This window comes from Nelumbo nucifera, chromosome 1, assembly GCF_055504915.1.
Source record: "Nelumbo nucifera cultivar China Antique chromosome 1, China Antique-T2T, whole genome shotgun sequence".
NCBI classification, from domain to species: domain Eukaryota; kingdom Viridiplantae; phylum Streptophyta; class Magnoliopsida; order Proteales; family Nelumbonaceae; genus Nelumbo; species Nelumbo nucifera.
The window spans coordinates 86193078-86210877 of NC_142649.1; the positions used below are offsets into that span (position 1 = coordinate 86193078).

Below are 17800 nucleotides of genomic sequence, written 5' to 3' on the forward strand. Positions count from 1 at the left end.
CTCTTGACTGGAAACTGAATGCCTTTACTTCAACTCGTAGCTCCTTAAATAGGAGATTACAGAAGGGAATTCCTTGTTGGATTCGGTTAGGCTAGGGTAATCCAACTCAAACTCAAACTCCTAATTACCTACTCCTAACGGTAATACAACTCTTACTTAAGAAGATAAGATAAGATAAGATAAGGATAAGGGATGAGGAATGATGTAGCTGGCGGCGAGTTGGCGAGCAGAGCTGTTGTGGCCAAATAAGTGTGGACCCACCCTGCTGAGCTGTCATGTGGGCCCCTCTCTAGTGCTGCTGCCGGATGGTGCGTGCGCGGCTCCTAAGTGATGCTGTCGGGTGGCACGCGCTGCTGTGCGTAGTGGCACGCGCTGCTGTGCGCGCTGCCGTGCGTGCCGCTGTCGGGCAGCGTGCGCTGCTGTGCGTGCTGTTGCTGCCGGCTGCGATGGTAAGGCTCGCCTACGAGTGTGTCTACTGTTTCTGTGTCTGTAACATTACACCCCTCTTGGACTACGAGCTTGTCCTCAAGCTCAAATTCCGGATACGTGGCTTGGAACTCTGCCAATGGATCAAACGGCTACACACTATCTCTCAGTCCACCAACAGCATGAACAACAGGGACTGTCCCGTAGCTCAGTGCATAAAGCTGGTTCAGTCCACATGGCTCAAATCTAGAAGGCATGAATAGGATGTCTGCACCAGCAGTTATTTGATGGGCCATTTTCATAGAGAAACCAACCCAACCCCTGACTTTGTCATGGTGTTGACTCTCAAAATGTCTGAGAAACTGTTCCAGGTCAGGTCTCCCAGTGCCCAACATGACTAGTTGCACATCCTGGTCCACCATCCAAGGAATGGACTCAGCAATGAGATCAACACCTTTCTGATGGTCAAGCCTGCCAATGAATTCAATCAGAGGAACATTCTCCCGAAGAGGAAGACCAAGCTCCCTTTGTAGAGCTGCTTTGTATTGAGGCTTGCCAATTTGAAGAGTCTCCACAGAGTAATTGGTGTAGCCATCAAATGCCAGGTAAACATCCAACTGTGGGTTCCATTCTTTTGCATCAATCCTATTCACGATGCCCTTCAGCTTCCAATCACACTCATTTATTATTTGATGCAGACCCCAACCACCTTCTTTAGTTTTCAGCTCCCAGGCGTAACCATGGCTTACAGTGACTACACGATTTGCTGCTTTCAGGCCAGCTACAAGGATATTGAAGTGTTCCCCACCTCCTGGGTCATGTAGTTTGAAATGATCTATGTAGTTTTGTGGAAGATCCACATAACGAAAATCACTTACTGGACCACAACCCTGATGTGCTATGTTGTGGATCACAAGAACGCACCGGGTAACTTATAGAAGAGAACCTCAAGAGCAGCCTTACAGAAGAGAACCATGCGTTTTAAAATATCCTCTCGACCTCCCCCATATATATTTTTCTCAATATTGCAAAACATAGGGCTGTCCATGAACACAAAATCCATGCCATCAATATAAGCTTGAAAGAAAGTTACCTCCATATCCTGCCCATCCACCTTATATCTCTTGCGCACTCCTGTTTCTTGGACTTCTGCATCGTTACCATACCGTGGTGCCACAACCATAACTCTATGTCCACGCTGAGCCAAAGCCTTTGGTAAAGCCCTAGCAACATCGCCCAGTCCACCTGTTTTTGACCAAGAAGCGCATTCTGCCGGTACCAATATAATGTTCACAACATTGTCCCCGGCCAAAGGAGGAGACTTTACAGTTTCATCCTCCGTGCGCTGATTATGAAAGAATTGCTCGCAGCGGTACAGCCATCCCAATGGGTCGCCGCTACCGCTGTATGAGGAAAACTCCAAACCACTATACTTGGGAATAACTGCGGCTATCGGGGCAGTGATTTGCTGTTCGCTGGATGCCTCTGTCCAGTCTGGATGATGACTGTTTGTGTTGGCAATTCCCTTAGAACTCCTTTCTTTGTTGGAGATGAATGCTTCCAGCAGGCGTCGCAGCTCCCAGACATCTTCCTTGACTTCACGAACCTCCATGCTGGTTTCTGCTAGCCTATGTTCCAGTTCGTGGACCTTGGATGATAGCTGCTCCATATCGCCCATGACGTTTGGCTCTGATACCAAAATGTTATGGGCCCGAGCGTAGGATCTCGTCATGGGTCGGTCCATGGGGAGAACCTCTTGCTTCCCCTTGCGCCTTCCCTTGCGTGCAGACCCTATTGTGGAAAACCGAATGGGTGATTTGTCCAAGAGACCACCCGAACTCTCCTCACTCTTCTCTTGACTGGAAACTGAATGCCTTTACTTCAACTCGTAGCTCCTTAAATAGGAGATTACAGAAGGGAATTCCCTGTTGGACTCGGCTAGGCTAGGGTAATCCAACTCAAACTCAAACTCCTAATTACCTACTCCTAATGGTAATACAACTCTTACTTAAGAAGATAAGATAAGATAAGGATAAGGGATGAGGAATGATGTAGCTGGCGGCGAGTTGGCAAGCAGAGCTGTTGTGGCCAGATAAGTGTGGACCCACCCTGCTGAGCTGTCGTGTGGGCCCCTCTCTAGTGCTGCTGTCGGATGGTGCATGCGTGGCTCCTAAGTGCTGCTGTCGGGCGGTGCACGCTACTGTTCGTGCTACTGCCCTTCGTTGCTGCTGCCGGCCATGGTGGTAAGGCTCGCCTACAAGTGTGTCTACTGTTTTCTGTGTCTGTAACAATATCAAGCATCTGAATTGCTCTTCCTGCAATTAACTTTCCTTCTCTTGTCACTGTGTGTTTTTTTCAGCCGTTATTGTTGATTTTGGTTTCTGGCTCTTTGACTATTGCTTAGTTTTTAAAGCGGGGTGTTTTGAGGGTGGGTTTTAATGAAATTCCAGGTGTAGAAGAAAACAAGATATGTATATGAAATCACACAAGTGATGACCGTTTATTTTCTCCATTTATTGTGGGAGGATCTCCACAATATAAATGGGGTGTTTTGCTCTGTTTTTGCAGAGAGCAAGAGGAGAGCTTATGATCGGTCGGAACTGCTGTTTCAGTAGTGGGTGGTGGTAGATCGAGTTGGCTAGAGAGAGTTTAAATGACCATAAATCTTCCACATGGAATTAGGGTTGGGATTCAATTGTCCATTAACTGTCCACAACATATAAGCCATGTTTTTGACAATGTGGCCCAGACGAGTGAACAGTTATCTAGGCGCAGGGGAAAAACCATGCAGAGACCGGATAGGATGGACTGATAGAGACAAAATCATGCACGGCGGGCTAGGCAACCTATGACGACCAGTGTTTCATACACATGGGTACGAAAACCTTTGGCTGTTTTGGAAACTTGTTGTGATTCATATTTTTAATCATGAGTGTGGGTAAAATAGTATTTACACTCAAATGAGGACTTGAATCAGTTAATCAGTTAAGGTGTCATATGCAGAGAGGTTTCCAAAACAGCTTAGGCTGTTTCACTAAAATACTCCCAAAAAAAAACTTTTAATTTTTTACTAAAAAATTCTTAGATCAGATTAAAAAGAGTGAAATAACTTCATTTAGTAAACTCATTATAATTGAGTGAAGTCTGATGTAGCACAATCCGGTCGGTCCTAGCTGTCAACGACCTTGTCTCTGACTGGAGCAACAGGTGCCTGAAACGGAGAAGAAGGTGAAGAATCTCCAGGGAGGAACCCGGTGAGATTGCTCCGAAGCTCAAGTTAGTATTTTCTCAAAGGCAAGATCAAAACCAGATAGCGCAAAGTTATCACGTACCTCCTTCTTGGGGGGAAGAGAGCCTTTTATAACTACTTCGCGCACTCACTCCCAAGCTCCTGTCAGGTTGGGTATCATTACCTCTGCACTTCTGCCAGTTCGGGTGTCATCACCTCTGTTGGGGCAGGCAACCGCCACTTCTCTCTTTGTCGGAGCCGTCTCTGTGACTGGAGGTGGCGGTGGCAGGTGGCCGTTGAAGTGCGGCTGTCAAGCGTCAGATCCCAAGTCAGTCAGGTGCGCCGCCTCAGGATACGGACTCCTTTGGTGTCAGGCACGGTTGTTTAGTTCGGCGGCCTGGAAACGAAATGCTGGAGTGGTGTGCGAGGTGAAGTCTTGAGTTCGGATAGAGGTGTGGCCCGAACTGCCCTGGGGTGGGCCTGTTCGGGTTGTTGCCCTTTGCGCTCCTTGTAAGGCTTGGGGTCAAAGGGGGAGTTCGGGCTCCTTTTGGGGAGCTCGGAGCTTGCGCCTTGAGCGTACTGCCGTGCCGAGCTGTTGCTTCTGCCACGTGTTGGGTAGTTAAGAGGCCGGGCCAAATCTTCCTTCATCAAAGTCTAAAAGGGTAGATTTGGTCTATTGATCGTATTGAAAAATACCCTAACAAGTAATAAGGGCAATTTTGTAACTTTTACGTCTCTGTTGTTTTGAAATAATAATATTTATTTTCGGTAATGAACATGGAAGGGGGTAATTGTAGGTTTTGTCAAAACTATAGAAAAGGTTTTTGTTAAAATGAAACCTCATTGAAGGCTTTTATTATTGTGAAAAACCTAAGGGGAGGTCTTTATATTATATCCAAACAAACACAGCGAAGCTGGTTGGATGGTGATGCGTTAACCAATCCAACTGAGCAGCTATAATGCTGCAAATCCATGGGACCCGAATTTAATTTACATAAAATTACACACACATATATATATACGTATATATATATATATGTATGAGCCCAGATATAATATTGTTCACCATAGTGTAAAAGCACGAGTTAATACACCAATGTATGTTTTGCACACTTTGGCTCAGTTTGAAAGGAGTACAAAATTACAAATGCAAATATGGAGAGTACGAAACTTTGTATTTTATATTATTTTTTACGTATTTACATTGCATATTTGTATTTGTATTCCTTCCAAATCGAGCCTTAGGTGTGTATCCTATGTGTGTGAAACACGTGTATTGGAGTGTGATCAATAAAGGGTTGACCATAATGCCTATTGGAAGACATGATATCATAAAAACTTACAACCAATCAACAAGGATTATAAAGGTGCCAATTAAGTGGGTTTTCATCAAATTAAATTGACATAAGGTTATGATTGGTTAAAGCCTTTCAGGTACCATCATATATGAGAGATATTTATGAACGGTCTAGCTACCTTCACACGCACAACAAAGCTGGCAAAGTGTGGTATGTCCTCCGAATTTAACAAATGTCTGTCTAATAGGTGCCTTTTATTTGATAATTCTACGTTGGGCATAACATGTCTATAGAGGTGGAATTAAGGAGCACATGTTTATCATCTAAGCCTTGTTGCAACTAGATAGGGTTGGCTATGGTGGTGTTTGGAACCAATGTCGTTTCCTAAGAGGTATTTTCCTAGAAAATGGTGTTGTATGAGCATGTTGTTTTCTCAAAAAAAATATTTTTTTAGGTTTTGTATTTGGTACCATCATTGTTACCGCCACATAGGATTTTTCAATGCCATGTCAGTATATTGTTGCTAGTAATAGTAGAAAAAACAAAAAAAAAGAAAAAAAAAACACTAAAAAGAATGTTTTCTCATACCACACCTTTCTCAATTTCCAAGACATGGTCTAAGAAAACATTTTTCAGAAAAAATGGCTAACCAAATAGTAGGCGTTTTCCTAAAAAATGGATTTCTGATGTGGCACTGATATGGTGCCGTTTTTTGAGAAAATGCCATTGATGCCAAACACCTATTATATGAATCCTGATTCCTCATTTCGTTCCATTTGATACCATTATGGGCATTGAAATCATGTAAATATAATATATTAATTAAAATATGATATAAAATTTAAGTTAATACTTGTAAAAATTGTGAAGGAAATACATATCTTGCATATAAAACAAAGATGGCCATGTTAGATAGCTTCTCCTTTTTCCATTACACCAACCCTAGCTTCTTGCCTTCTCCAGCATGCGCTTCCTCTCTCTCTCTTCAAAATACCAATTCTTGCACTCTCAAGAAGCCACCTCAGTGGGTTATTTTTCCTTCTCTTTCCAATGCCAATAGCTTTCTAAGGGGAAAATCAATCATATCAGAAAGACATCATCCCAAGAGAGCTCTAACCAATCAAAGCCCACCTATGAGTTTTGATAAACACCATCTGATTGATTAATAGGTTTATGATACCAGTTTACAAGTTTTTTGAATAGGATATCTTTTTGATATCATAGTCAAATATGAAATGTGGCAAATTTGGAAATTAAGGCCATGTTTGGGAGTGTTTAAAAATAAATGATTATTTGGGTTGGGACCACACCATTAAGCACTTATTGGTGTTTAAGAAATAAGCCTAAAATAAGTGCTTATTTTAAAAATAAGGGCTTATTTTTTAAGCCCAAATTTCCAGCTTATTAAGTTCTTATTGTATAAGCACTTATTCAATTTTTTTCTTCCAAAACTATCCTAGTTGAATTTTAAAATACCACTTGTCAAACTATCCCTAGTTGAATTTTATAAAAGTACTTCCATAAAAGTGCTTTTGTAAAAATACTTTTATAAAATTACTTCCATAAAAATGCTTTTATAGAAGTACTTTCATAAAAATTCTTTCATAAAATCACTTTCACAAAAGTGTTTTTATTAAAGTGATTTCGTAAAAGTGATTTCATAAAAGTGCTTTTCATAAAATACTTTTATAAAAATACTTTTGTAAAAGTGCTTTCACAAAAATACTTTCGTAAAAGAGATTTTGTAAAAGTGCTTTCATAAAAGATGAAAGAAAATGAAGGACAAAATAGTCACAATTGCTTATTTAAGTGCTTATTGGAGAAAAAGACTAACAAACACATGATGAGAGGTAATTTGGTCCAACCTATGATATGATGACCCGTGGAGCGACTTGTTGACCTCGTGACATCTCAGCATCCTTGGACACCTCAGTAGTTCAAGTCACCTCGGGTCACTTAGCTAAGACCAAGGCCCGAGCAGCTCGTCACACACCGACCTACCAAGGTGCCATGTAGCCTTCTTCTAGAAGCGAGCTAGTTGTTTCCGATCTCTTTGGGATCACACCGCACGCCAACGGATTATATTGATATCCCACCTCGGATCGGACGAACTTGGATAAGCCTTATCAGCTTACACGGAACCCATAAGGTACATGTGATTTATCTCTCTTACTAGCATTCGAAGCTCTCAGCTCTCTCAAAAACCTCCTACGCTAACTTCATCAGAGTGCCCACATCGGGTAAAGTACCTCGGGACCTCTGATCTACTTGTCTAGTAGTTTGACCCGGCCACGTAGCAGACCAACGTCCGAGCTACCTTCCAGCAAGGAGTGACTAGATTGCACACACTACATCAAAATAGGAAATAATTAACACTTGAAAAAGTTGGGTACCAAATGCAAAAAATGATTATTCCAATAAACACTTATTTTTAACATAAACACTCACAAACATGGCCTAGGATGTGGTTTCTTGTGGACTCTCTTTCTTCCTAATCCATAATTCCTTATTTTTAGGAAACATAATTGTTATGGTCTCTCTCTCTTCCTTCATTGTAGATTAACATTTATTATTTTTTTTAGTTTCCATTGTTCCTTTTATTTTCAATCCCATTCTCTATACCTCATAACAAAGTTCTATCTGTGTTTGAGAATATAGCTTGCTTTCTCTAACCATTTGTTTTGTCTTTGTAAAGTCAATGTTTTTGAAATTTGCAATGAATTCAAGGTGAAAGTGCAAAACTTTGTATTTTGTATTATTTTGTATGTATTTGCATTGTATATATAGGCATTTGTACTCCTTCCAAACTGGGCTTAGTTTGGAATGAGTATAAAAACAAATTTGTAGAGTACAAAACTTTATATTTTGTATGTATTTGCATTGTATATATTTGTATTTGTACTCTTTTCAAATTGAGCCTAAGTTAAATGTGGACGGTGCATGAAAGGGTAATCCCAGTGAAGGAGGGGTGGGGCTGTTCTTAGAAATGCTCATGGCTCACTTATTTTTGCTTTTCAAAGAGCTTATGGTAGGTATATTTCTCTTCAAGCTGAATTTCATGCTTTATGTGATGACTTTAATCTTTGTCGAGAATGGGGTTATATGGAGTAGGGGTGAGCAAATGGGTAGGTTCTACCTAGAATCAAATGGAATCGACATCGAACCGGCTTTAAACCAATCCTACACAATCTGTTATAGAGTAGTGTCTAGTTCCAAATTCTTGGAACCAACTCTCACCCAAGCTGGTTCCAAGGTCTAGGGGTTTACCCTACCCAAACCAGCCTTGGTTGACCTTGGTGGAACCGACCTTGTTGGGACCTGTCTTGGACCGAACTTGCCTTGAAATAAACCCTAGAATACTTCTGGGGATGTGAAGATTTGAACACAAGTATTCATGGTTACAAAGGCCTCTTGACCATTGAGTTTAGTGATTTGATCATTTGTTTTCATTTTAATATTTGAATATGTACCATAAGTAGTGTAAAAGGTAATATTTATAAAATTTAAATTTAATTTATAAGTTTTTAACCATATAATTATAATCTACATATTAAGTTATTCAATTTAATCAATAAAGATAATATAAGATTTAAACTATGTATTATATTTATTAAAGAACATGATTTTTTTTTTTTGTGTGAAGGGGGAGAGTAAAGAAAGTATGGGTTCCATGGGTAAACTCTATAACTGACCCCAGAACCACCAAGGCCAGAGTCGACCCTGGAACTGACCTTTAAAGGATAGGTTCTGGTTCCAAAAACCTAAAAACAACCCATATAGGATAAGTTCCAGGTTCTACCATTGAACAAAACCGAACCGGCCTATGCTCACCCCTAATATGGAGATAGAAATTGAGAGTGATAACATAATTATTGTTAATATTATGCTTATCAATTTCCAGTTTTGATCCATGAAAATAATATGCATTATCCTCATGAGTTTTTAAAGATCATTCATGAAGATAATTATGCTTCCAAGTTGTCTCTTCTCTCTGAGTTTTAATTTATATGTGGGGCTTGCCTTTCACTAACCATAAGCCTTGGAGTCCAGATCTGTTGACTAGTGGTGGCAATTGGGCGGGTTGGATTGGGTTTGGTTTGGGTTGAGCTTCAACCCATTTAGACTAGATTGGACCGGTTCAGCCAATGACGAATTGACTAGGACTGACTCATATCAGGTTTGTGTACGGGTTTGGGACTAAACCGACCGGCCTGAAGCGGGTCAAGAGAAGTAAATCGGGCCGGTCCATATTTGGGTCGAGTTATATAGATACGACCTAGACTGGACGATCCAAACCAGACAAAGGCAAGTGGGAGGGATTTAGGGTTCAAACCCCACCCGAACCAATCCGTTTCGGATTCAGGTCGACTCAGACCGGCATGCACCGTGTTGGGTAGGGTTCGGGCTGGGCTGACCGACCCAAACGAACTGAACCGAGGTGATTGGGTATGTTCATATTTAATCCAAGTTGAGCTGGTCAGGACTTGGGTTAAGTTGATTTGGATTTATGTCGATTTGGGTGAAGTGTGTTGATTTGAGACAAAACTAATTTTAGTCAATAATTAATAGAAAATTAATGTATTAATTATAAATTATTTTCATTCAAATGACGAAAATTAAAAGAATGGCTAAGAAATTAATACTTGTATCTTTAGTGGTTAACCCAATGGTTATCCATAACCTAATCCATTTAAATTGACCCAATGGATGATCAAACCCATTTCCAACCCGCCAAGTAAATGGGTGGGTTGGGTGGATTAGATGCTATTCAGTGGGTTAGGTGAAAAATTGCCAACCCTACAGCTGACCATAACATATCAGGTCACGCTCATTCTACCACGCAAATGGAACATCAATGACCACAATACAACCGATGTATCATATGCATGGCCGGATGAGCGTGGCCAGCAATGTATTGTGGTTAGTAGATCCGAATTCTAAGCCTTGACGGTGTCTGGGTTCGCTGCACTTGATGGCTGCGATATGGGCTGTTTAACACCCCATGTTAACCATCAATTACACCTAATAGGGTTAGGGGTTGGTTTAGAAAGGTCACTTGCAAAATATTGGTCAAAATAGTTGATATTAACCGGGTTCCGAAAACCCGTTTTCAATTGACGGGTGGAGTAAGGTCTTACTTATAAACCTGTTTTTGGATTAACTACATTGTATTTGGGTTTTGAAAGATGAACAACTACCCATGTTAGATATGGGTCCCCAACCAAAAGTTCATTAGTGAGTCCCTAGTGTTTGCGGCAGCCGTGTAATATATGATTCAGTCTATTTTTGACTAATCATCTATTTTTTAGTATTTTGTGATTAACTAACAAAAAAGTTTTACTATTATTTTATTATTAATTTAAATACCAACTAAAATGATTGCATTAATAAATTTTTAATATAATATTAATTAAAATTTTTTGAAATTAATAAAATAATAAAAGAAAAACAATTTTTAATTAATTTTAATATAAAAATTGAAAATATATAGTTTTTAAAATAATTAACTATAAAGATAAGAATTTAAAATGACAAAAGAAATAATTTTATGACTTTTATTTTAAAATTAAATGAGAAAAATTGAAAATAATTAATAAGAATATTAATTTCATAATTAAGAACTTGGAATTTAATTATAAGTATTATAGTAATTTTTAATTTAATAATTAATATTATTATAAGATCCACTTAAATTCCATTGAAAATCATTACAATTAAAGAAACTAAATAATATTATTTTAATATTATAACTTGGGAAATTTTCATTTCCTTCAACTAATATATGATCATAATTATTTTTTAAGATTAATTAGTGTAACTTTTATTTTTTTTTATTTTAAAATTAATTTTCATCAATTTGAAATCCAATTAATTTTATTTAAAATGAGTAGGTTAATAAATTTTGAAAAACAAAAATAGAATTGAAATTAAATTTTTTTAAAATTTTTAAATTAATTAATTTGTTCTACTTGGATTGGCTTGTTGGGAATGTCAAAGAACTGTTGCTATACTTAATGAAAAACTTTGACTCCTATACAGTTGAAGGATACACATTTGATCTAATGCTTTTTATAGATAATTTTGGGTTTATGGGTTTAAATTTAAGGTTTTGGGTTCAAATTTATTTGTGAGAAAATAATAATATTTTTTATTTGTAAATGAATAGGTGGTCAAGCAAATGTATCTTACCAGTGAAATATAGAACCTATATAGGAGGGTTAAACTAAAGATTCAGCTAAGATGGTTTAGTTTCTTTGAAGTACTCCAAATAAGGAATTCACATCTCTGCCCCACCATGAGCCTCCCCACAACACACATCACATCCCCACCGTGTATTGTGAATATCTCCCGATGATAGTACCAGTCCCGATAATGTCGTCATCGGGAGATGTTCCCAATACATAGTGGGAATGTGCTGTGGGGCATTGTGGGGCGGAGATGTGATCTCCCAAATAAGCTAAGATGGCTTTGTGGCTTAGTTGCTTTGAAGCACTCCAATCCGTGTGATCATCGGTCTCGACAAGTATTCTATTTAATTTCAGAGACCATATATAGTAAACTAATATCTGATAAGTTGATTAGAACATATTGAGGGTGGGCCTTGGCACAACAGTTGGGTTGTTCCATTGTGACTTGGGCCAGCGTTGATATCTTGGAAACAACCTTTCTGTATGTGCAGGGATAAAATTATGACATCTATCCCTCTCATTATCCCACATTGGTGGGAACCTCCTCCATTGGGTTGCCCTTTTTATATTGATTAGAACGTATTGCTTGGTGTATTAATAGTAAAATCTTGGACTGTCAAGTGTGAGAATAGTGAATTTGAGAAACAAAGAGACTTAGACAACTTTGGCAGTTTATTTGTACATATTGACCACATTGTATGTAGTCCTCTTTTTTCAAAACTGACTTCAACAATTTAGACTGCACTAAAAAATTGTCTATAATATGTCCCAAAAGGACTATGCTCTGCTCTCATATGGATTGTTTGATTTTGAAACATGCCACACCCACTAGGCATTCTTTCAAGGGTGTGGAGTGTTTTAAAATCATTTATGGATGGTTTTAAACACAATGTCGCAATTTCCGATCCATGCCAAAATATTGTGGATCAGTCCAATCCACACTAGGATAACTGACTTGGTGTATCATGGTTGGTCTATCAAGTCAATCTGTGGGAGGTCTAAGATTTGTTTTTTTTTTGTCTTACCAATTGAAATGCTTGGCCAAACACCTAGTCATGACTCCAGTTTATTAACCCCCAAGCCTGGTCTTATTCAAAAACCCGTATGACTTTGATAGTAACCTTTGATCTAGGCTATTGAATCGATAATCCACTTGACTCAATCAATGGGTGATGTGTTACAAATTACAAGATATATGAAAATTTTCAGAGGGCATAACTTTGTGCCCAATTGTCAGATTTTGTTGATTTTTTTTCCTATTCCTTTTTCTTTTTTATTTTGGATAACTGTTTTGCGGTCTATGTGGTGCAAGATATCAAAGGTGCCTTGGTCCACTAATTTTGCCAAAAATACATTTTTTGACCTCAAATCTTAATATTCTATATATATCAGAGTTGAATTTGGATTTCCTCCTCACAAAATGATCCTAATGCTCACCTCACAGCATGTTGTAGTTGTACATCGGGAACATCTGTACTCGTATGTTTTCATTCAAGGGGAGATGTCCTAATGCAAGGCTGCAAGTGCTGTGAGGGAGGAGGGGTGTGAGAACCATTCCGTGATAAGGAAATCCAAATTCATCATAATTTAATGATATCACAAGTTGACCCATTCCACTTGGAGGGTTGAACTACTAATGGCCCTAGAGGAAAAGAAGGATCAACCCTCCATGTCAGTTTTTAAAACTGGTTTTGAATACTGCATTTGGCCAAGATGCACGATGGTTTCCAGAAAATAAATAGTAGTGAGCATTGAAAAGCATTACTTCTCTTCTTTCAATCTCAATATTCCTAATGTGTTGCAAGTCTCAACCATCTAGGGTTAGTGTTAGGGTTGTTCATGGGTCGGGTTGGGTCAGTTTACTAGTTATTTTCAACTGATCCAACTTGGTCGGGTTACCTAAAGATTGAACCAAAACCGACCCTCTATTAAGCAAAACCAACCTGGTCGGTTTGAAACTAAAATATACATATTATATATAATATTTCAGTAAGAATATATTTATAGATAACTCGGTTTGGTTCGGTTCGGTTTCGGTTTTTATGTGTGAAAATTGAAACCAAATTGAATTACCGGTTTATCCATCTTTCCAACCCGAAACTGACTGGTGGTGAAGAAAAACCGACCAAATCGGATTGGGTCGGGCCAGGTTGGTCAGTTTGAATTTATTTATGAACAACCCTAGTTAGTATAAAAATTAAGAAACGATTTCTTCCTAGATAAACATCATTTTGTATGGAAGTTATTCATTTTAACTTCATTCCATTTGCAACCAAGTGTAGCCTTAAACTTATGAAAATATATAGTTTGCGACATAACATAATACCCAACTATGCTTAAATAAATTAAACAGAAATTGTTGTGGCCTTAAACTTATGGAAATAGTTTGTGACATATCATAATACCCAATTGTGCTTAAATAAATTAAACAGAAATTGCTTGGAAAATGACATGGAAAAATATTATTTAGTGTAAGTGTGTAATTGTATTAAAGAAATTTGGAGGGAAAGAGAGAACTAGAAGAATCGCGTGTGATGCATGGGCATGGTGTTGTTAAAGGATGACCATATTTTACAGGGGAGTGATTATATGCATGGTTTTCTAAACTGGTCTGGAAGGTGGGACTGGAAAACCTGGGGAACCGGTTAGTTAACTGGTTCCATTTCATCGTAAAACTGTTTTTTGGCCAAAACCTATTGATTTGGTCAGTGACCCGCTGACCTAAGTGGTAGAACCGTCGAACTATTGATTTAGACAACGGTTTTTGGCTTTTTTTATTTTTTTAACTTCGTATGGGTCTTCTGTTCAAACTGGATGGTCGGACCATTTGACTCGAAAATGAATCCCCAAAACGGTTCCCTATCTAGTCTGATTTTAAAAATCTTGATTATATGTTTAGTAATAAAAAACAAAATTGAATTGGTTGTGAGTAGCCCTTTTTTTCTTTAAATTTAAACATACACACACATAAAAAGTTCGAAGGGAGGGAGTGGAAAAGCAAAAGAGAGTAGTTGTCTAGTTAATGTGGACTGCTGCATTATTGTAGTAATATATTTTGAATGGGTCTCTATGGTTCAAATAAATAGGGTACTGTTTCGTACATCATTTTAGGAAAATCTTACAATAGTTCATATAATCAAAAACATGAACTTTTGGAGTCTTATCTCTAAAGATCAAAATCTTTGTAAATGGCTATTTATCACATAAAAAGATCTAAAAACTTCAATTTTTTTAAACTAAAAGCTTCATTTGAAGCTTCCCCAAATTTAACATTCCCTCATTTTGGGTATTGTTGGGCGCACGTCTTTGTATTTTTCAACTTTATATATATTACCAAACACAAAGACTAAAAATGGATCTTCTGAGTTTCCTAGATTCTGCCAAATTAAAATTGGCCATCAACTGCTATAGTGCAAAACATTATAAGTTGTAATCTGGGTCCAAAACTCCTATATGAAAAAGTGTAGGAGATCCGTGTCATAATGTGAATCACATTATATGATGTGTGCAGGAAGAGATGACAACTTTGATTAAGAATCAGACATGGGACATTGTGGATCTACCAGAAGGCAAGGAGACAGTTGGATGCAGATGGGTTTACATAGTAAAATATAAGGCAGATGGAAGTATAGAAAGGTATAAGGCAAGACTTGTTGCAAAAGGGTACACACAAACCTATGGCATTGATTACTTAGAGACCTTTGCACTAGTTGCAAAGATGACCTCTATTTGGATACTTTTTTCTCTTGTTGCCTTATACTCTTGGTCCTTGTTTCAACTTGATGTGAAGAATACTTTCCTAAATGGGGATCTGCAAGAGGAAGTGTATATGGATCTTCCTGCTAGCTTTTATAGTGATGCTGAAAAGGGAAAGGTATGCAGGCTTAAGAAGTCACTTTATGGCTTGAAACAATCTCCCAGAGCATGGTTTGATAGATTTATAAAGTTCTTGATTGCTTTTGGCTACACTCAGACTTTGGTGTCAATCCTAATTGTTTATGTGGATGATATTGTTGTCACGGGGAATGACCTAAGTGAGATTGATTGTCTGAAAAGGAATTTACATAAAGAATTTGAAATTAAAGATCTTGGATAACTGAGATATTTCTTAGGCATTAAAGTTGCAAGATCAAAACATGGAATTTTTATCTTTCAAAGGAAGTATGTCTTGGATCTTCTTCAAGAGACAGGGAAGTTTGGAATAAAGGCAATCAGTACCCCTATTGATCAGAACCATAGAATCAATGCATCAGAAGGTGAGCTAGTAAAGGACATTAGGAGATATCAAAGACTTGTAGGTCGGCTGCTATACTTGTGTCTGACAAGACCAGACATTTCCTATGCAGTAAGTGTGGTAAGTCAGTACATACATGCTCCACGAGTCTAGCATTGGAAGGTAGTTGACAGGATTCTTGCTCTATCTTTCACTCAGGTTTGGAGAGAGCCTCACTAACACCCTTGGGTATAGACACTAAGTTAAGAGAGGAAAGAAAAACATGGTAGGAAAGAGAAAGTTCACTGTAGGATAAGTACTGTGAAATACAATGAGCAATACACTTTTTCTTCCCTTTTCTGAGAGCAATAGGAAGATCAAGGTTATCTGTAACAAGGTTAGTAGAATCAATGGGAACTGAATCAGTAGTGGGACCAAGAGGAATACCTGAATCCATGTCAGCTGAATCTAGAGTCTCCAAGGAATTGACAATAAGTGATGTGAGTTCTGCTGTAGTGGGATCAACCTCCTTGTGAAGTCTCTGTCGTAACTAATGCTGAAAAGTAGGACGTAGAGGAAGTGGTAAGGTAGGTGACATAGGAGGGTCAAGCACAGGAGTAGACACAGGGACTGGAACTCGGAGAGGAATAAACCGTTGACTTACTTCCCCAAAACACTCCCCTTGAGAAGGATTCTTTGAGAATAAGTATGTGGATTCAAAAAAGGTGACGTCATTGGTAACATACTGACTCCCAAAGACTAGATCATAGCAGCAGTACCCTTTTTTTTCTGCATAACCAAGGAAGACACACTTCTTTGCCTTGGGATCAAACTTTGAGCAGTGAGGACCAAGGATATGTGCAAAGTAGACACACCCAAACACCCTGAGAGGAATATGGAACATCTCTCCCTCAGAATAAAGGAGACTAAATGAGGTGATAAATCCAAGTATACGAGAGGACACATTGCTAATTAGATATAATGCTGTGAGAACTGCATCACCCCAAAACCGAACTGAAACTGTAGATGTGATCATCATGCTTCTTGCAATCTCAACAATGTGTCTGTTCTTCCTTTCTGCAACACCATTTAGCTGTGGACTGTAGGGATAACTGCTCTAATGGATAGCACCATATTCTAACAAATATGAGGCAATGTGTTTTTCAAAATATTCCTTGGCATTGTCTGATCTGAACACCTTTATTCTTGTTCCAAACTATGTTAGCATTATCTGATGAAATTGCCTTACCAAGAATGGTACTTCACCGGGGGATCTCTTCAGGTAAATCCAAGAGTATCGTGAGAAATCATCCACAAATAAGAGAAAATATTGATAGCCTCCCCTAAAAGGAACACGATAAGGTCCTCAAACATCAGAATGAATAACATCAAAAGAAGAACACCTTTTATTACTAGGTTTAAATGAATGACTATAATGCTTTCCAAGTTGACAACCTTCACACTCCAGACTTGACAAACTAACAGACTCAAAGAGTTTTGGAAACAAAAGACTCAAAGAAGAAAAAGGTAAATGGGCCAAACGATTATGCCAAAGCATAATTTGACCCACAGACCTTGACTCACTATCCCTACTGACATGATGACTCTAATGAGGAGGAAGCACATCCAGGAAGTAGATCCCGTCACTTCACGACCACTCCCAATCGTCATCTTTGAATCCAGGTCCTGCAAAATACAATGAGTAGGAGAAAAAATTACTAAGCAGTTCAGGTTCTTAATCAAACTACTAACAGATAACAAATTAGTACTCAATCTGAGAACATGAAGAACAGAGGGTAGATGAATAGAATCACTAATCTTGACAGATCCCTTCCCAACAATGGGAACATGGGATCCATCAGCTGTGAAGACCCTATCTTTGCCAGAACAGAGCTAGTAAGAAGAAAAAATAGTAGAGCTATGGGTCATGTGCTTTGAGGCTCCAAAATCTATAATCCAAGGAAGTTCCTCCTTACCTGAAGTAGAAACATAATTTGCAGTGACGTGTGAAAGGAAGTAGAGTGGACTCCACCAGTACCACCTGTACCTTGTTGTCCGCTTGTTGCTAAACCAAAACTAGCTATATTCCACTAGTTCAAAAGTTTCTCATACCTCTCAAGTTCGACCCTTACTGCAACAGCTGCAACAGACTCCAGAGCAGCTGTAGTAGGAAGGGCCGGAATGTCACCAGTAACTGCCATGTATGCATTTCCCTTCTTATTTTTTTAGTCTAGTCGATACAAGATGTAGGTGAAGCTTCTAGCAAGTATCTCTTATGTGTTTAGGCTTCTTATAGTACTCATAGATCAAATCTCTTTTATCTTTCTTCTTGATTTCATTGCCACCCCGATTTCCACTTTGTTTAGGTTTCATAGTACTCACCATGGCAGACTGATCAGAAACAGGATTTTTCATCATTACATCTCTCTGGAAAGAAGATCCTGTC

General features: G+C 38.6%; 1 pseudogene; it reads right to left on the reverse strand.

Moving 5' to 3' along the window:
- Positions 1–578: 578 nt before the first annotated feature.
- Positions 579–17555, reverse strand: LOC104599623 (granule-bound starch synthase 2, chloroplastic/amyloplastic pseudogene; annotated as a pseudogene).
- Positions 17556–17800: the final 245 nt, after the last annotated feature.